The following is a 21,524-nucleotide window of genomic DNA, read 5'->3' as shown; positions in this document are numbered from 1 at the left end:
ATCCTATGAACCTATGCACCTAGTACTTTACATGTCTCCTGTTTGTATTGCAGACTGTCCTGCAATGTTGTCTTAAATGAATCCCTGTGAGTCTAAATTGTGTAGTTACTGCATTGATATAGTATTCTCTTGTTCCTTTATTAGTTATCACATATCGTTAAACCTTGTCATTGTGTCTGGTCTGTATATCAGTAAGTCAACTCTGAGAGTGCTTGCATATGCACTTGGTGACACTGTATAGCTCACTCCAATAGCCTTGGTCACACTTACCATTTTGCTAAAAGGATCATCAAACAGTAAAATGTGTCACTCTTCGTTGAGGGCCTTACAGTAGCTGTTAAAGAGATGGATTTTGGCAGTCAGAATTACTTTAAGGTCTGGGCTGAAGGGCCCATAGGTAGTGGAGTTGTGCCAGACTTTACCAGGAGTGTGTCTATGTGTGTGTGTGTGTGTGTGTGTGTGTGTGTGTGTGTGTGTGTGTGTGTGTGTTAACAGAGTGGAGCATGACCTACACTTTTGCAGCAGTCTCAGCAATGTAGAGTGTGTAATTGCCTGGCATGCAAGAGTGAGGTAACTCTTGAGGAGTATTTATGACATCAGGTAGAGGGTTGGCCTCATAGCCTATATGTGTATGGTAGATGTCTGATGAGCTGCTATGGTCTGGTAGGGAACTTCTGTAATGTTGCCAGCTGCTGCATGTGCCATCTGATGTGACTGATGAATGAAGGATTATGTACATTAATGGTCCTCATTGGGGGGAACGTGAAACATCAGGATCAGGAGTGCAATGCATACTGTGATGCCAGTATATGAGACTACCCACACACATACTGTGCTGATAGATGCAGGGATGTGATGTGGCTGTTAGTGGTAGATAGCGCTAGCAAACATGGATGTGCAGGATCTGTACATAATGGTGCCCAATGTATGAGGTCCTGTGATGTGTTTCCTTGTTCATGTCTTTCAGGTGCAATGCCACAACAGCAATTATCACTCCTTTTGGAAGCTGAGATTGCAGCAATAGTAGATGCCTTAAGGCTGCACCACACATTGCTGTTCAGCAAGAGCAGACAGCAGCAGCAGGAATGGGCCACCCTGTGGAATGACCTAGTGGAAACCATCAACAATCTGGGTCAACATGGGCATACCTATGAACAGGTCAGGCACAGGGTAACTGACCGTGTTCACCATGCCAGGCAGAAGGCTGCAACTGTGGCCAGGGACCGTACAGCCACAGTTGGGGATCCTGCTATGCAGGCCCCACTAACACCTACAAAGGAGTTCCTCATCAACCTTGGGGCAACCACCACATCCCAGGAATCCATCCACACCTCTGTCATGGAGGTGGATGGCACCCAGACAACAGGCAAGGATTGTTCAGGTAAGGACCCAGTGGATATCACTTCTATACTGTATCATTCATGATGGGATTTTTTCATTCATACTGGCATTCATGGAGTATCTAGAAGCATATGTCAGGTCAAACTGCATTTGTGGGTGAGGTTTCATAATGGACAGAAGTGCACATCTGTAGTGAATGACAGCACACCGTGTAGTATCAGAGCTTGTACTGTACATTTTCAGAAATTCATCATTTTCCTTTACCGATGCCACATGTGAGTGTGCTGACAATACCTCTCCCTCACAACTGCATAGGTCCCTCTGGTCTGGCTGGGGAAAAGCAGCATGAAGCTGGTGAGTATGGAAATGTCTTGTTGTGGCTCACCAATACCCTAGGCATATTAAGGGCATGCATTTTTCCATCCACACAACTGTTACTCTTAGCCAAATTGCAATATGTGCATGTTCACTTGTGGTGGGGATAACTGCAGTGCATTCATGTGGTCATCACAGGGGCCTATTTACAGGAGCTGTAACATATTGGCAAGTATGTTTCTGTAGGTGTTGCTACTGTGCTATATAGGGTTACATCCATATTGTGTACACTGGTGCAGTGTGTGTTAGGTGAAGGTCTGTTACATACTAACACTCCTCATGTATCTTAAACGGGTATATTAGTAGGAACATTAAGTGGACATAGCTGCACTGCATGTTGTTGAGGGCCGTCCAGAGTGTGTGTATGTTGTGGTCTGATTGTGTATCATGCATATCATCATTCAGAGACTGTGTGGTCTGTATAATGCCTCTGGGTCACTTCACCTGTACGTGTCTGTGTGCCAGTGTGTGTGTGCATGTGTGTGTCTGTATTTGTGTGTGTGTGTGTGTGTGTGTGTGTGTGTGTGTGTGTGTGTGTGTGTGTGCATACATGTGCATGCATGTGCGTGCATGTGCTCATGTGCATGTGTGTGCGTGTGTGTGTGTGTGTGTGTGTGTGTGTGTGTGTGTGTGTGTGTGTGTGTGTGTGTGTGTGTGTGTGTGTGTGTGTGTGTGTGTGTGTCTGTCTGTCTGTGTGTGTGTGTGTATGAGCAAACATTATACTGCAGGGTATTAATTTACATATGTTGTCTTCCCCTCACAGGTGAACATGGAGGTTGGTGTCTCTCACCCTCACAACCTTATGTCAGAGTGTCAACCATATGGCCCAACCTAGGCCTCTGGCAAACCCACACCACACCCTGTGCATGTGGTGATACCTGTGTCACATCCCTGTTATCCATACCATCAATGCAAGGACTTGTTAATATGGGTCTCATACACAGGGTGAATATAGTACAGTGTAGTAATCTAATGCTGTGTAAGGTGCTGTCTGCTGGCAATAGTTATGGGTACACATTGAAGTGTATGTACCTTTTTAGCCATGCTGCATTATTGCTGTTAGTACTGCTGACTAACTGTAGTCTCACATACTGTATTCTGTTTTTTTTCCAGGTGTCTGTGTCTCTGCAGGCTGTGGGCCTGCTGACATTAGCAACAAAGTGTATGGCAGGGTGGAAACACAGGGGCCTTTTCATAGCCAAGGTACAGTTGTATATGTACATGTTTGCCAGATGATATGCATGCAACAGTGTGTGAGGGACAGTTGGGGTGGACAGTGTGACCCTGCATGCATACCCCTTGACACAGCCAGCTAGCCTTCATACATGTCACCTGGGTGTTCTGTAGAACCACAGGCTCATACATACAGAGGAGGTTACTTGAATACTGGCACTAGGCCCCTCACAAGTTTAGCCATTACTTTAACCACAACAGATTCACCTCTCTGCACCTGTTTCCCCTGATACTTCTTTCCCATCCATTTAACTTTGATGCAGTTAATGGGGGTATGCATGGTACTGTGTATGACAGGTTTGGGGCTGTGTTAGTCTAACCTGACAATCACCAGTATGTGCATCTGCTATCTCATATGCAAGTCTGGTCTCTCATGCTGGTAGTGAACACTGAGTCATAATCCTGTACATGGGGCAGCTGATTAAGGGCTGAACAAAGCCTCTACCTGCCTAGTCTTACAAATGATAGTGCTAGATACATAACACAAATACCACAGAGGTAATGTAGTGTTGCAGTGTTTGCCACTACTATTCATGTGGGTGACAATTCCAGGGGCTGATAGGATTGCCAATGGTGGGTTCAGACGCCCTTAACATGGTAGAATTATCTGACACACACACACTGCTGCATGAGGACATGCATTGAAACACACATGCACATAGAGTTAACACTTCTCGGATTAGATGACTAACCTATCTAATGTGTCTGTATGGACTGAAACTAGGTTGGCAATGGAAGAGTTCACAGGGTGAAAGAGGCACACAAAATGGTATAGCCATTGTATGCACACAGTAAAGACAGCCACAGGGGGTGTGCAGACAGAAACACAAACACAGTTGCCAATAGACAGATTAGTAACCTTACGTATCCACTTGTATGTACTATAGTGCTACGGTCACATAACATGCTCCACATAGATTATATACCTGGGACATAGCCCACTACCTCTTACAACATGTGTGGACAGCACAGTGGTTAAGCGGTAGCATTGTCACCTCACAGCAAGAGGTTCTTCGGTTCAATTCTCAGCTGGGGTGCCTTCTGTGCGGTGTCTGCATGTCTTCCCTGCATTGGTGTGGGTTTCCTCTGGGTGCTCCAGTTTCCTCCCACATTACAAAGTCATGTATCTGAAGCATTTCTCCCTGGGTCTCCACTGAAAATTGGCTTCATTCCAAGTCATACTTTCCCAGTAACAAATGTTAAATAAATAAAATAATAAATAAATGTAATCTTGGGAATGCCTTCATGGATGGTGGGATAAACCATGAGAAATAGTGACTGGTCTCATCTATAGCTCCTACAAACCTGGACAAGTGATAGAGTAACAGACTTTTTATCAGCATGATGTTTCAGTCAGGTACGATGCCTGATACTGGCATGTCTGTCACTATGGTAAACTGTGACATATTTGGCAATGATATCACATAAATGCCCATTGTTATGGGACACAGACCACATATAGGTTGCAAACATCTGGATATTCCATATACATCTGTACAGATGACTGGTATGAGCTGTATAGTTTAACAAGATGCATGGGAGGCAGATTCCATTAACAGGCTCTTTAAAGTAACGCCATGGGGATGGGGTTAACAGACCTTAAAATGGTATAACCTACACACACAACAGCCACAGGGGATATGCTTCACACACTATTATAGTTGTCAGTATTGAGATTAGAGCCCCTACCTATCCAATTATTTGTACTATAGTATTATGCATTTATTGCACACACCCCAGAGCTTAGAGGGGGTGAGGTTTGTTCAAAGGTACTTCTAAGGTGAAAGAAAAAAAAATCTCATTGTATTCTGACTGAGTGCTGAGTGTGCTTCTTAGCTAATAAGCATATTTTTGACACTTTGTAACTGTTCTGAGTTGAATAAAACAACTGAATTTAGTTGAGAATACATTTTGAATAAATTGCATTTATTTAAACTCTATTTGCTTTAATAATGTTACACACTCAAGTGTGCTAGCTTGCATTGCACTTGAATTGTTTTTAATGCTGTTTTAGCTGATTTCTGAAAAAAAAATCTAAGCTTGTTTTCTGCCATACAGATTTGCTGTATCCAGGACTGTTGGTAAGCTTTTGAGCCCCCCAAGCCTTTCTGTGTTGGAAGAAAGCCTTCTAGCTTATCAGTGAGAGTGGTAAGCACTAGGTAGTCTATCTACCACAGGATGAGTGGTTTCTGGCCCATAAATTGTAGCTTATTGGCCATTTGGGCCAGTTTTTTCCATCTCTTTAAACTTTCTGGTTTAAAAGTCCACATCTGTGCTTGTTTCCCACCTTTCCTGTAACTAATCTAGTCCAGATACAGATTTGCTGTATCAAGGACAGTTTGCAAGCTTCGGAGTGGTGCCAAAGTCTGCTCTTCAATTTTTCCCATAGATCTGCTAGTTCTCTCCTCTCCTGCACTTTTACTAGCTTATTAGTTTAGCACTTTACCAGACGTCCTGTAGAAATTATTGTAGCACACAAAAGTGCTACCAGCACTAAACATTCTACAAGGAAACAGCTCCAGTATTTATTAATGCCCACCCCTCCAGGCATGTCTAAAGGTCAGTTCCCTGTGCTTTTTCCTATTAACCCAGTGAACTTGAGTATCCTGAGGCAAGTAGCAACTGCCTTATGTACACTGACAACCCTCACCTCTTACCTCCCAACACTCAGACTTGTGAGAGATGCACTTATATATCCAAATTGGAAGCCACTCACTCTCCAGCCAAAACCAGAATAGCTGGTGAAGAGGAGAAGGGCAACACTTGCACCACATCACATGGAACACACAGCCAACCAGAACACACACCAGCACTGCCTTCAAATAAAGACACAAATCACACACCCACCTTCACAAAGGCTCTCAATAAAAATCTACCCAAACAGCAGAGACCTCCAAGACAGAAATGCACCCAACCACCACAACACAACACTAATCATGAGGCACATAGCTCTCCTAAACACTGTGCCACTCAACCTAAGCCCCTAAGGCAAAACAGCATGCCCAACACACTAGTCATAGGTGACTTGATAGTGAGGCATACTGATGTCCCACTCACTATGAGGAATAAGGAGAAAGTAACAGTCAGCTGCCTGTCAGGCACCAGGATTCACCACATAATGCATCCACTCAGGTCCCTCAACAACAGGTACAAATATGACTCTGTCATTGTACATGTGGATGTGAATGACCTGAGATGTACCTACCTGGACTACATGAAAAGAGACATGGAGGAGCTCTTGGATTATGTAGCCCAAGCGGGTATGACCCTCACCCTGAGCAGCATCATACCATCACCCAGAATGATACCATAGTACAAGCAGAAAATGATTGATTTCAACAATTGGCTAAGTTTCTGGTGTTATTCTAAGGGGATCCAGTATCTGTCTGCCCAGGATGACATGACTGACATACCTCAATACTTTGCCAGAGATGGCCTGCATCTATCACCCCATGGCATCTGGATACTAGCCAAGGCTCTTCTCACCCTTATAGTGCCTTTTTAGACAGTGTTCCAAAGATCAAATTACCACCATAGCAGCTACAATCAAATGCAATCTGAGAGTCATGCTGATCAATGCTAGAAGTCTAAATCTCAAATTGCACTTGCTCAAAGCACTCCTTAAAATGGAGAACATCGACATTTGTGCTGCAACAGAGACCTGGTTCAAGGCATCAAAAAGCACCCCTGCACTACCAGGCTATAACTCATTCCACACCTTTTGGCTCCAGAACTTGGAACAAAGCTCCAAAGGCAGCGGTGTTTATATATTCATAAAGGATGTGCACACCTCCAGACTGGTAGCCCAACATAACACATCTGAGATACTTCAGGTGCAGCTAGCATTGGGTAAGACAGTGATTCAGGTCCTAACCTGCTATAGAACCCGAACCATGTCCCAAGACTCACACTCCACGTTCCCAAGCACCCTGGAGAATATTCGGGTCCAACCTATCAGTCTCATACTGGGCAGCTTCAACTACCCTTCCATTAACTGGGAAAACTACTCGTACTAATACACCTGCCCAATCCTTTCTGGAATTCATTAATTCCAATGCTCTGGACTAGCTCGTTCTTACCCCCACTAGAGGTAGCAATATGATTGACCTGGTAATTACTAACATGGGCTGTTCTTGCTCTTCACCAATAGTCAACTCCTCCCTGGTTAGATCTGATCACAAACTAATCACCTTGGCAACCGCATCCTTTCCAGCTCTCCACAAAGGTAACCACCATGAAAAACTTCTCCAAAGCTAACTTTGGGCTCCTAAAATCAGAGGTGGCTAACTTCACGGCACCCACGCAAATGGAGAATAGTTGCATGAGCGCCAAATCAAACACCAATGCACTGTACAAACACATACACAAATGCATAGATCTTGCCATGCCCAATAGAACCAAGATGCTCTCCTCAAAAAATAAAGGAAGCCAATTTGGTGGTCCCCTGCCATAAACAAACTCTACAACAGAAGGAGGAAACTGATGCAGAATAAGGTGAAGTCCCAAGACTGGAAAAACTCCTTTATCGGCCTCAACAAAAGGTTAAGATCCCTCATTAAATCCTCTAAAGCTAGCTATGAAAACAGAATTTCAGCAGATAGTAAAGACAACCACAAAGCTTTCTATAGTTATGTAAAGAATCTCCACAGCAATACCCGGATTTGATCTGAGCTACTGCACAATGGTATCTCCTATACTGAGCCAACAGATATTGCCAATATACTGGCCAATGGATTCAGTGCTAGCTTACCCCTCCCCCCCCAAAGAACCACTCACAATACCAGTTGATTGACAGGCACCCAGTATTATTGCTGCACAGGTTAAAGCAGCACTGTCAAAGGCCAAGAATACAACTTCTATGGGACCTGCAATATCCCTAGCTGTGTTCTACATGAACTACAGGGTGAACTGGCACCTCACCTGTGTGCCTTGTTCAATAACAGCCTCACCTCAGGCTTTGTCCCTACTAAGTGACACACTGCTACAGTCATCCCTCTTCACAAAGGAGGAGTGACTACAGACTCCAGGAATTATCGCCCAATTAGCCTGATGAGTCTGATATGCAAAGCTATGGAACGCGTCATCATGGACCTAATAAACAAGGATATAGGGAATATTGAAGCTCTGGATCCTACACAGATTGGTTTAGTGAAGAGTAGATCATGCCTGCTCAACTTGGTTGACTTCTTTGAGTCAGTCACCAGAGCTGTGGATGAAGGCAAGGTGGGTCATACAGCCTACCTTGATCTGGCCAAGACCTTTGATAACATTCCCCACTCAGGAGTCACAGAAAAACTCACTAAACTAGGCATCAACCCCTATATCACTAGGGGGGTTGCAAACTGGCTCACAGATAGAACCCACAGTGTGAAATTAGCTGACTCTAAGTCAGACCCGGCCTGTCATGAGTGGAGTCCCACAGGGTTCATTCCTGGGTCCTCTCCTCTTTGGTATCAACTTTTCTGAAGTCCAGAACAACATGAAGGGACTCTGGCTGACAAAGTCTGCAGATGATTGCATGTTGGGTGCTATTATTAACTCCCCAAGTGATGTTGACATCCTACAAAAAGGCCTCAATGGCACCAATGTCTGGTATCAGAACCATGGCCTTAAGCTCAATGCCAAAAAATGTGTCATCATCCCCCTTGGGAAAACCCCAATTCCCTTGAATTACCACATTGATGGTAGTCCACTGAACACAGAAGGCATTATAAGAGATCTGGGAACACAGGTTGACAGCAACCTCTTTTTTGACCACCACATTGCCACTGTGCTCAGAGAGTCCTTCTATGTGACACGTCTTATTAATAAGGGTTTTGCATCCAGGAGGAAAGAGGTCATTGCCTCCCTCTAAACTTCCCTCATTAGGCCAATCATCAAGTACAATACCCATTTGGTATGTACCTCAGTAGACACCTGCAACAACTGGAGAGGCTGCAAAAGTGCCTCACAAAGAGGATCCTAGGCCTTAAGCACTTGTCCTATATGGACAGATTGAAAAAAACTCCAACTATTCTCTGTCTCATATTGCCTACTTAGAGAAGATCTCTGCTTGACTTACAAAGTCATGTCTGACCCAGCTCTGTTAGAAATGCTACATCTAAATAAATCCCAATCCCTCCGCATCACATGCTCCAGAGGCCTCAACCTCATTACCACAATCAACAGAACATGCTGGAGGGATAGGTTCATAACTCAGAGACTGCCCATGCTATGGAATAGACTTCCCTTGCATGTCAAACAGAGCACCTCACTGGGCCTCTTCTTGATGAGTGGATGGGAAATAGAAAATTCACCCATGGGATTTTCCAATGGCTATACTCAACAGAGGCACTAAGAATGAAGGTCGGGCGGCACAATTCCAGGGTAATCTTATGGGCTAGGTTTGTAAAGGCTCCAGGGCCATTAGTCTAGTACACACCTATGAACCTATGACATCAACAACCCTTGTAAAGTAGGGCACTGGGAAGTGTTGTGGGTGGAAAAGTCCTAAAAATAATTTATCCTGCAAACATACACACTTACAAACACTTATATTCACACTCACGCACACAGACACACACACACACACACACACACACACACACACACACACACACACACACACACACACACACACACACATTTGCTATAACTGAGTGCAGAACCCCTGCCTATTTAGTTATTTTTACTGTACTGTTGCATAGCTATTGCATGCAACACTGATCTTATAGGGCTGAGCGTTATCCAAAGGTACTTCTAAGGTGAATGAGATCAGCAGGACTGCTAAAGTAGGGCACTGGGAAGTATTGTGGGTGGAAAAGTCATCAAAATACTTTATCCTATAAACATACACACTTACAAACACTTTTACATGCACATTTGCTAGAACTGAGGATAGAACCTATGTCTATCTAGTTATTTGTACTATACTGTTACATAGTTATTGCATGCACCACAGAGCTTATAGGGCTGAGGGTTGCCCAAAGGTACTTCTAAGGTGAATGACATCAGCAGGACTGCTAAAGTAGGATACTGGGAAGTGTTGTGGGTGGGAACATCCTCAAAATACTTTATCCTACAAGCATACACACTAACAAACACTTTTACACGCACACACACATTTACCAGAACTGTGAACAGAACCCCTGCCTATCTAGACATTTGTACTATACTATTACATAGCTATTGCATGCACCACAGATTTTATACAGCTGAGGTTTGTCCAGAGGTACTTCTAAGGTGAATGACATCAGCAAGACTGCTAAAGTTGAGCACTGGGAAGTGTACTGGGTGGGAATGGGCTAAAACTGTTTCTCCTACAAACACACACACACACACACACACACACACACACACACACACACACACACACACTTACATTTGCCAGGACTGAGATTTGAACCCCAGTTATCTAGTTATTTGTACTGCAATGTTACACAGTTATTGCACACACCACAGAGCTTATAGGGCTGACAAGTGTCCAAAGGTACTTCTAAGGTGAATGACATCAGCAGATCTTGAAAAGTAGGACAATGGGAAGTGTACTGCGTGGAAAAGGCCTCTTAATACTTAAACCTACACACACACACACACACACACACACACACACACACACACACACACACACACACACACACACACACACACACACACACACACACACACACACACAAAGGCAGGTGATGTGATATTACAACCTCCACCTCAGTACTATTACACAATGGAGCAATGGCGCTAACCTTCATGCTGACACATGGGACTGGTTACAACCGGTATGCCACTGTCCATAGCAAGACATCACTCTATGCCATTCAGGGTATCCCTATGTATGTCTCCCTGTGTGTGTGTGTGTCTTCCTGTCTCTCTCTCTTTCTCTCTCTATCACTGGCTGTCTCTCTCTTCCCCATGTCTATGTCTGTGTCTGCTTGACATATTGTTATATATTGCCCATATGTATGTCTGTGTATCACATGCAACAGATGCCGATATATCACATATGAGACACCTACAGCTAGGTGAGGGTAATCCTGTCTGATGGGTGTGTGTAGAGACAGTTAATATGTACATAGCTGTCTGTATGCAAAGACATATATGCACAATACAGTTATATAGTCCGATGTGGGTTCTGACATGGGCTGTAATTCTCTACATGGGCTGTAATTCTCTAAGTGTAGCATACCCAGTACAACCTTCTATAGTAAGAATGGGACTCCATTCCAGAGATAGTTTTTCTCCAGTCTGGGGTTTTGTGTGCTACAGCCATAACTCTTAACCTGTTAACGCAAGATATCTAGAGATAGCCTGCCAACATGGGAGGACAATGGCCCAAACATAGATAGATACTGTAATTATTGCTCTTATTAATGTAGAAGTTGCTAGAGTTACAGAGTTTGTTTTAGCAGACATTTTCTGACATATATGATGTCTGACACTGAAATGTATTATGTCATTACCCTCTGACAGAAATCCTCAGATCATCACAGTGATTTACCAGAGAAATACATGATGTATGATGCACAGACCAATATTATGAGCCAAACTATAGACATTCTTGCCCAATCTGGCCAGTTGAGAGTTGTGATTACAGCCGATTGACTGATGAAGCTGTGTAAACAGTCCAGCACCTTGGTGATATACTGGCTGGGGATCACCTGCTTATAAATAAATAAATGGTATTTTTCTTACCTGAAAAGTCATATCCTGGTGAGGGCATACCACTCAACTGTACATTTTTTTGCAGATTGTCCATGTTTGTCTAATTTTTGTTCATTTTTCACAAACCTGTGGTTTTCTGGCCAGTTAATGGCGAATAATTAAAACTGAAGTTAGAATATAATGATAGACATTTGTGTATCAGACTTCATAAGCTTCAGACAATTCATGCTAATGCAAAACCTGTTATTCTACCAACTTTCTAAGTTTGTAAGAGCAATATTTAAAACACGTGCCTGTTATTGGGCCTTTGTTTCACTTTTATTTATGACCTTGTCCAGATGTCTTGCTAATAGAGATTGAGAGGTTTGGGTGTGGGTACAAAGTGCATTCTATTGAGCAGAGATGTCCATTATATGTGAGGTATATTCCACATAGCACTGTGATTTCCAGGTATGTCAGTGGCAGAGCAGTACAGAATAATGTAGTGAACCACTGACAGTATAGATTGATAGGTTGATATGAGGTTAGTAGGCTATTGATCTTGAAACTGTTATAACCCTTGCAGATGAGAGTATAGCCCATGTTAAGACATGTCAGCACCCAGAGCCCCTGTCCAGCAGGGACACAGATAGAATAAGAGGACTACATTTTCTGTTTTCCATGCCCTTATACAGGGAGCACTTCACTATGGGTATTGAGGCACTTGGCTTGATGTGGACAGTAAGTGTATTCCACAGATGATGGAGTGTGTGGGACACGTATCTGTCACATCAACAAGCCGTATTGATATCACAGACCAGGTTGATGCTGCACCTACAGGTTGATCGAGTGGGCCTTGACTTCCAGATGTGCAACAGTCCCATCAAGGCAGGGTCTGGATTGCTTTGTATGCCAGACACGGGTTGCCTCTGTGGAGTCTGTATGGAACTGAGTGGAGGGACAGGGCTGTTAGCCTATCTGTTTAGGGTAGGTGTTTGTGGTCCTACATTCTGCCAGTGAGGAACCTCTTTGGTCTCTTTAGCTGCTGCATGTGCTTTGTGAGGTACATGGCAAAGGGGCATTGAACAAAATAATTGGCCTCGTATGGTTAGCATACATGGATTTTATGACCTCTTTGTTCCTGGATGGGATACCCATACCTTTGAGTTGTCCCATCTATTAAGCTGTCTGTACAATGGGAGCAACATGGTGCTCAGACTTCACTACTGATTGTGTATGTAGAACATTGTTAATGTGATACTATGTGGGGATGTCAGTCTCCCCAAAGGGATGATGATGCATCTGCAGGCATTCAGCTTGACGCCATATTTTTGGTATCAGTCATTTGTTTTGGTGAGACCCTCCTGTAGGATGCTCACATCACTTTGGGTATTGATGACTATTCCCAGCTTGCAGTCATATGTCAACTTGGTCAGCCATAGACCAGTGTTTTTGGCCTGCACCTCAGGGAAGTATATCCCATACACCAGAGGCCCCCAGACTGATCCCTGGGGTATGCCACTCATTATGGGTGTACTATTTGAGTTGACTACCCCTATTATGATTATGTGGGTTCTATCAATGAACCAGGTTGCTACTCATCTGGTAACATATGGATTGCTGCCTAGTTGACAGAGTTCATTGTACTATGGAAAAGTGGAGAGTAGTGTGTAAGGCTTTGGCCAGGTCAAGGTGGCTGGAGTCCATCTGCTTTCCCTCATCCATGCCTTTGTTGGCTGCTTCAGGGAAGTCTTCCAGAGTTTACTGACATACCTCCGCTGGGAATGGCAGACTGTGTAGGGTAATGTATTTGGATTTTGCCAATGTCCCTGTTAATGAGATCCATGAGAATTCATTGCATGGCCTTGTGTATAAGGCTAGTTAGGCCGATGGGTCTCTCATTTCCTGGATCGGTGATCACTCCATCTTGGTGTAAAGGGATGACAGTGGCTGTCCTCCACTCGGCTATGACAAAGACAGTACTCAGGATTTGGATGTGTAGGGTATGTAATGATGCAGCCATTTTATGCCTGTGTTCATGTAGGTTGCAGTCTAGGATGTTTTCAGGTCCCATGGAGGCTGTCTTCTTGAATTTGAGAGGGCGGTGATGCCATGTTCATTAGTGATAAGGGTAGGGTGTTCAGGTGCTGGGGATGTCCTGCTTTCCTGATAGGGGGTAGAGGGGAGACATTTCCACAGAATCTGTCAGCCAGTGGATTGGCTATATTTACAGCATTTGTGTATGTAGTGTCCTTGACCACCAGTTCTGCACAGATCTGGGAGCGTCCTTTGGGAATGCAGACATATGTGAGGAAGACCTTATGATTGTCTGTCTTAGATGTAGGGAATTTTGACTCAGAGTTGCCTTTAGTGGATTTCACTGGTGCTCTTATTTGTTTATTCAGGCTAAGAGGTGATTACTTCCAATTGTGCCCCTGCTCCTTCTTGGTCCTGGACAGCAATGTTATCCTTTTGTTATATAGTTCTTTTATTGCAGATGTTTGCCGACAGGTTTACTCTCCTTTGCAGATGGTGATGTTGTCCTGTCAGGTATTCTTGATTCCGTGCATCTCTCTATATATGCTGGTATAGTAATTTTCTGTACATTTGGAAGTTGGTGTCTATTCTTCTAGTGGGGTTGGGGGCTGTTCAGCTGTTTATACCATCCCTCTGGTGGTTGTGATCAGCTTGTGGGACATTATCCTTTTACCATGGCTGGGGGGGGGGGGCAGAAGACATGGTGATATGACACATGACCGCTTTTCTGTTGGATATTGCCAGTGAGGATGATACCATAGGGGTGCTACAGTGGTTGATCATGGTTGTTAATGCCAAGTCCAACATAGGCATCACATCTTGTGGGGATATCAAGTGGCTGCCCTATGGATGTAGCATTGATAATATTGGGGAATCCATAATATAAGTCAGCAAGGATCAAGTTGATGCGTGGAATCTTGATAGATTTCTAGAGGGCTAGATATGTGGGGTGGGTGCCCTGAGTCAGATGTGTTGGCCTGTAGCTACATATAATTTGCATAGGGGTCTTGTCAACAGTTGACTGCACATGGAGTGTCTCATGTGTGTCAGACTGTTTGACCAGCCTGGAGATGTGTGTATAGTTGTAATATATATTTATACTCCACCTCCTTTGGCTTTGCTGCCCACATTTTAGGCCCTGGCTGTGTGATAGGATGAGTGATCAGGTAAGGACTGGTTTCTCTCCACTGCTGTGGGCCAGGTTTCTTTGAGTGCACAAATGTCACCATCTTCCAGGGTTACAAATGCTTGCAATGAGTGCATTTTCCTCTTTAGATTCCTAGCCCGTAGTGGCATGGCCTTTAATTTGCATCTTGTTGAGTGTTTTATGTTGGTAGTATGGACCCCATAACCTTCCCCTACAAAGGCACTATGGAGGAGGCAAGGGCCTTTTCCAGAGACCTGAAGGCCAAGTGACACAGATGCAGGCCATCTCGAGCAAAGCAGTGTGGTCTGTCGATCATATGTTCTCAGGGTACCAGGCAGTGGGATGACACCAGTAAGTGACACAAGTGTTACTGACAATCATTTTCTGTTTGTATTGAGCCATCATTCTGGGTGATGGCAGAATACTGCTTAAGGCTAGGACATACCTGCATGGGACACATATTCAGCAAGCTGAATCATCTCTGTTTTCCTATAGTCCAGGGAGGTACATCTGACATTGTTCACACCACCATGGACCAGGCCGGAGTGATACCTATACCTGTTGTGGGGTGACTTGAGTGCATGTGTGATATGGCAGATTATGTCGCCTAACGAACAAGTAACCATGACTTCCTCCTTATCCTGCCTGGTGAGAGCCACATCTGTGTGTTTTACAGTGGAGTCTTCTATGAGTAATATGTTGGGTGTATGGTAAGGCATTCGTGTTTGCAAGACCCTGTTGTGTAGACTATGCATTTTTTTGTGGTGTGTATGTTTGTGGAATTCTCATGTGTTTTTGCCTCTGACATGTCCTTTATTTAGGTTTTTGTTTTGTTGGGGACCTCCACTTATATGGGTGTGTGTTGTGTATTTGCAGATGATGTTTACTGACTCCATACACTACAGGACACTTATGTTACTACACAATTTGTTCTGGTGTGCACATTCTCCATTTGTCTGGCCAGGGGTTCCCCTTCCCCTTATGTGTGTCTTTTTGTCCTTCTGTATTCCAGTCTCAGGCTTTATCCACAGTGGCTGCTGTTATGTATTTGTAATTCTGTTGTGAGCAGGGTAAATGCCATAACATCACACACAAGGTTATGGACTTCACACTTCTGAGTGTACCTATTTAGCAGGTTGTCCATCATTGCATCACTAATTCTGCTGTGGTCTTCAGACGGTTTGTGTTACTATGTTATTATGAGGCTACATGTTGGCCTAGCTGCCAAACTGTCATAGACTGACATCTGGACAGGCCGATATATGACAGTCAGACAAAGGCCCACATATGGGGACGGGGTGTTAATACTGTTCTGCCAAACATAGACAGTTGGGAGACCAGTTTGGTATTTGCTTGCCTTCTCTTATGGGTATAAAGTTTGCTTTTCCATTGTCTGGCATTGATGTTTTGACATGACCCTTTGCTGTTTTGCAAATAGTTGTCAGGCGAATGCGATGTTAGTACAATCAGAACAGCTATACAAGGTATACTTATGCTCCTTCTGTGACAACCTTTCATTCTAGGGGTATGGATATTGGCCAGTGACATGTTGTCAGTGTTGACACAGTAAGGTGGCAGCCTTTTATAACCTGGCAGTACACTGACCTTCAGGTACCTGCTGTCCTACTAGGCACCATACCTAACAACGTCTTAGGCCCAGACATCTGGACAAAGCCATAAGTATTTGGGGACAAAGGCCTATATATAGGGACCATTTCTAACTATTGGCCTTACAAACCTAGAAAGGTGATACAATGACAGGTTTTGTATTAGCATGCATTTTTCTAAAGGGTACAAAGTCTGAAACTACAATCTGTCATTATTTTCTGAATTTAGTCTTTCGTGGTTTGCTAATGATTTGCCAGAAAATCACAGTTTCATGATAAACAGACTAAAAATATGATGCAAACATCTGGACACTCTGCAAAAGGTCTGTACAGTTGAGAGGTATACTAGGCACTGTGTAGGTTACTCTGAGCTGTGTACTGTCCATATGTGTGGCCTCCTGTCCCTGACCTTTCCTGCAGTAACAGATACTGACATCGGGATAGTGTGTACAACTCCTAACATAGATGTAGTTGACATGCAAAATAGTTGGCCCTGCAGTTCTTGGATCATGGACCTTGTCAACTACAGTACTGACCAAGGCCACTAAGACACGACAGTCAGGAGTAAGTGCTGGCCACATCCTGGCAGTATTAACCACACATATACATAGCTCATTGAGCCCTGCATATTGTGGACATGCAACAAGTTATCAAGTTGAATGGGACAGCCCTGGGAATATGTGCTGTGCTGCTAATACCCTGCAAACATTAATGTTACTGCATGTCTATGGGAACATGGGTGCATTGGGGAGCACACCTGTCGACTGTACACATTTCCACAGACTGTGCTGATGTTGGCTTTACATTTTGGTTCCATTTAGCATAGTATTGCACCTGTCTTGGAGAATACAGGCATATCACTAAAGGCCACAGGTTAGATTATAATGGCAGACATTTGGGTTTCAGATTTCTTACACTTCAGAGACTTAATGCAATTGCAAGACCTGCTGTAATATCACTGTGTAAGTCTGTAGGGAAATAGTTCATCATTGTCCCCATTTGTGGGCCTTTGTCAGACATTTTTCTTTATGGTTTTCTATGGCTAACTTGCTGGGTAAGGCTGAGGGGTGAGTATGGGACCCCCCCTCATTGACAACCATGCATGTAACCTACAACCCCCCCAGTTAGTTAGCCCCTACATATACTGCAGTGAGACTTGTCAAATAGGGGACTACTGCATACTATGAGGAAGCCAGTATTGGGCAGACATTTCCTGTTCTCCCACATAGCCGTTTGTTGTCTGTTGCTATCCCAGTAGGCCACCCTATTCCCTTGCATTCATACAGCGATATCATAGATATGCTCCCGCAAGGTACTACTCCATTCATTTATTGTTAAGAAGACTGAGTTACCTTGTGCCTGCAGCAGTTGTGAGGATGGTGCTTGAGGGCTGACTGTTGGATGCATACAGTACATAGCCTATATGTGATAAAGTACAGGTAGGGTGATGTGTGTGGCATCCATTTTACTGTGTGTGCGAATCAGAGAAAGGTGTCAGTCCCTGGGTCCCTACAGTGTCAGTGTGTATGCTATGCATTGCCTCTTTGCCAAGGCCTGGTCATACTGGGCATGCCTCCATCTGCCAACAGGAGCAGGCTCAGGGGGTTTCTCCACCAAGTCCCCCTGTGCCTGTGGGGAGCTTGGCAATGGTGGGGGGCTATGTGGCCTTTCCCTGTGATGTTCTTGCCATAGCTGTTTCTGCAGGATTGTATTGTGTAGCATGGCACATACTATGAACATGTCCACACATGTGGCTGGAGAGTACTACTTGTCTCCACCAGATATGTCATGACAGCAGAACTGAGACATGAGCATCCCACACACATGCTGTACAATGATCCTGTTTTTTTACATGTGCCTCATTATGGCGTTCTTCAGTGTGTGTGTGTGTGTGTGTGTGTGTGTGTGTGTGTGTGTGTGTGTGTGTGTGTGTGTGTGTGTGTGCACGCACAAATTTCTGATAAGTGTCAGCTGCTTCTTCTGCTTACAGAACTGCATTAGAGCTGCTACATGGTTAGGTACCCACAAACATAGTCTCCCATTTTGCTATTCAGTACATTTAGCTCATTTACATACCCCACTGCCTTAATCCCTATTTACACCACTACACCGGAGCCTATGTCCTTAGCTACCACTGTTACCTGTTATTGTTATGAGTCTGCCTGCTGCCCCCTATAATGGCAAAATTCACATTTCACATAAAATTGTCTTTTTATATATTTTTTTTATTTTCTGCACAATCGAGTTTGCGCACCACTTAAATGGCCGAAATCGGCCAAACAAGAAAAATTTGATTTTTATCATTTTGAAACACTTTTGCATGCCAATGACCGTATTTCTGGCTATTGGCATACCTAATACTCATAATACATGCTTTACTTTGAGCTGTCATGCCCCTGTTTTGATTTTTGCAAAAATGTACATGGTTAGTAACCGAACATATTTCTGCAGCAGACATGACTCCAACACGGATGCCTGCCTGCTTCCTGATCACTAATTCACCTCATTTTTATGGTTTTCACCTGCAAATGAGGTAATTAGCATTGTTCCATAGTGTCCATGTTAGAACAGTGCTGGGAGGCTCGTGCACACCTCCAGCCTTGTTTACTAGATCCAGCCTTGTTTACTAGAACTCCATGTTCGAGCCGTGCCACTATTCTTACATGGAGTTTAGCTCTGTGTAAACTGTACTGAATCCTGGGCACAGTGTTTCATTTTAGTGGTTTGGTCTTGGAAGCTTTGTTCAGCACCTTTTCTTCATTTTTCTTAATTAGCAAATCCCACATGGTAGACCTACAGGAGAACTGTATAAAGTATCTATACACCCTACCTTCTGATTTGTCCTCAATACTCTGAAGCATTGGAGTAGAGACTTGGAAATTTTAACTGAGGTAATGCTAGGGGCTGCTGCAGCTATTCTACATCTCAATATGCTAGATGCTGAAGTCAATGCTGCTAAGATGAAAAGGAGAAGGGTACTCAGGCCCAAGGTAATCTTCCAGGAGCTACATGAGCTGGAGATTGTACAGCACTACAGGTTGGGAAGGGACATACTACAAAAACTCACTGACCTCTGCCGCCCTCAACTCAGAGCCAGAGCTAACAGAGGGGAACCCATCCCAGTGGAAATTAAGGTATGTGTAGTCCTTAGGATACTAACTACAGGTACTTTTCAAAGACCAATTGTGGACATGATTGGGGTGTCACAGGCATCTATATCCAGGATACTCCACTAATATCTTGATGCTTTCTCCCACATGCCAATGAGCACATATCTTTTTGCCTTGACCGAGACGTGAGGGCCAGCAATATGCAACACTTCTACCATGTAGCACACTACCCTGAAGCACTGGGTGCCATAGACTGCACTCATGGACACATCAAGGCACCACCTGGTGAGAAGGGTAGAATCCACGTTAACCTCTAGGGATACCACTCCATCAACTGTTAAGCTGTGCAATGCCCAGGGGATAATCATGAATGTGTGTGGTGGCAACCCTGGCAATTATCATGACTCCCATATCTGGTACACATCATAGCTGTGCCAGATGTTTGCTGGGGATCATCCCAGAGGGCCATTTATTGAGGGATGCTGGCCATGCCCTGGAACTATGGATGATGACACCCATCAGAAATGCACACACAGCCATGGAAAAATGTTATACTGAGGCACATGCACAAACTAGGAACATCATAGAGCATGTGTTTGGGCTTCTGCAGTCACAGTTCCAGTGCCTCGATAATGTACCTCTCAACTGTACAGATTTTTGTAGAATGTCCAGAATTTTGCCTTATATTTTTAGTCTAGCCCTCATACAATTTGTGGTTCTCTGGAAAATACTGAGGATTAAAGTCACTAAATAATGAAATTCATTTAAGTTATAGACTTCATATCATTCAGAAAATGTATGCTAATACATAACCTGTCATTCTAGTAAGTTTGTAAGTTTATAAGAGCAATAGTTAAAATTTGTCCCTATTTTTGAGCCTTTGCCCCCCAAAATTTTAGGCTTTGTCCAGATTTCTTGCACTTAGAGGTTGAGAGGTATATGGACGGTGCTCGGCGGTCGATATAGCTAGTGGAGCCCTGCAGTATGCTCCAGCCACATGTGCACAGATATTCACAGTAAGTGGTATGCTACACAATCGGATCCTGTGGAAACAGCTGCAGCAGGATCAACAAAGGGAAGGATACACAACCCGCCCACCAGTGCCTAGGTCACCACAGCCACAGTCACAGGAGGTCTTGGAGGATGAACATCCCTGCTGATGTACCTGTAGGCAGAAGTAGGCATGCTAAGTATGCCCTGGCTTTGGCTAAGAGATAAAGCATAGCACATTCACTGACAACCTAGGGACCTAGGGACTAACACCTTACTCCTACTCACATACAGATATTAAAATTGATGCCATCAAAATCACAAACCCTGTACCTATCCATGTATTGGTTCTGTACTGTTTGCATCATACACAGTCAGTTGTGAACTGCAGTTGTGTCAACTGCTGAACTTGCAAGACAGTCCATAACCTACACAGTAGTATAGTGGATTGTTATGTTATGTCATTGTAGCAGTGGACCAGGTACATTATGCAGGCAACTATACTGGGATATTTGTACAGATATTACATCCAGATGGGATTACATACACTCATTTCACTAACATGTCACCATTTGTAGTCAGTAATCCTCATGCATGGACTATTCATGTAGTCCTACTGCAATAGATTACTGGTACATCATTTAAGGAACATGTTAGAAAGTGAGGTTAATTAATAGTCATACTATTGTGTGTCCTAGCAGAATATGCTTTTTTGTTTCTCCACTCATCAGAATAGCAGTGTCCCGTTGTAACTGCCATAACACTAAGTCATTTATGCTCTATGATTATTTCACACAGTCAGTATGTCACACAGCATCAGGACTGTAATGTACAATTTGAACTTACATTTTATGTGTTAGTTAACTGAGAACAGCAAAGGACATATTTATGCAGGTGATGGTGTGATGAATGATGCCCAGTCTGTTAAGCAGCTTCTGTGTCTCAGAGTGCTAAGGCATATAGCTTGTATAATAGTGTTCAGGGTTCTAATTTAGAGATATCCAGATATTTTTGCATGTTAAGAAGTAATAAGTATTGTTCCACAGACTGTGAAAATTGTGCTGTGAT

The sequence above is a fragment of the Protopterus annectens genome, chromosome 1.part1 (genome assembly GCF_019279795.1).
Source record: "Protopterus annectens isolate FY-2018-M chromosome 1.part1, PAN1.0, whole genome shotgun sequence".
NCBI lineage: Eukaryota > Metazoa > Chordata > Ceratodontiformes > Protopteridae > Protopterus > Protopterus annectens.
This window is presented reverse-complemented; position numbering follows the sequence as displayed.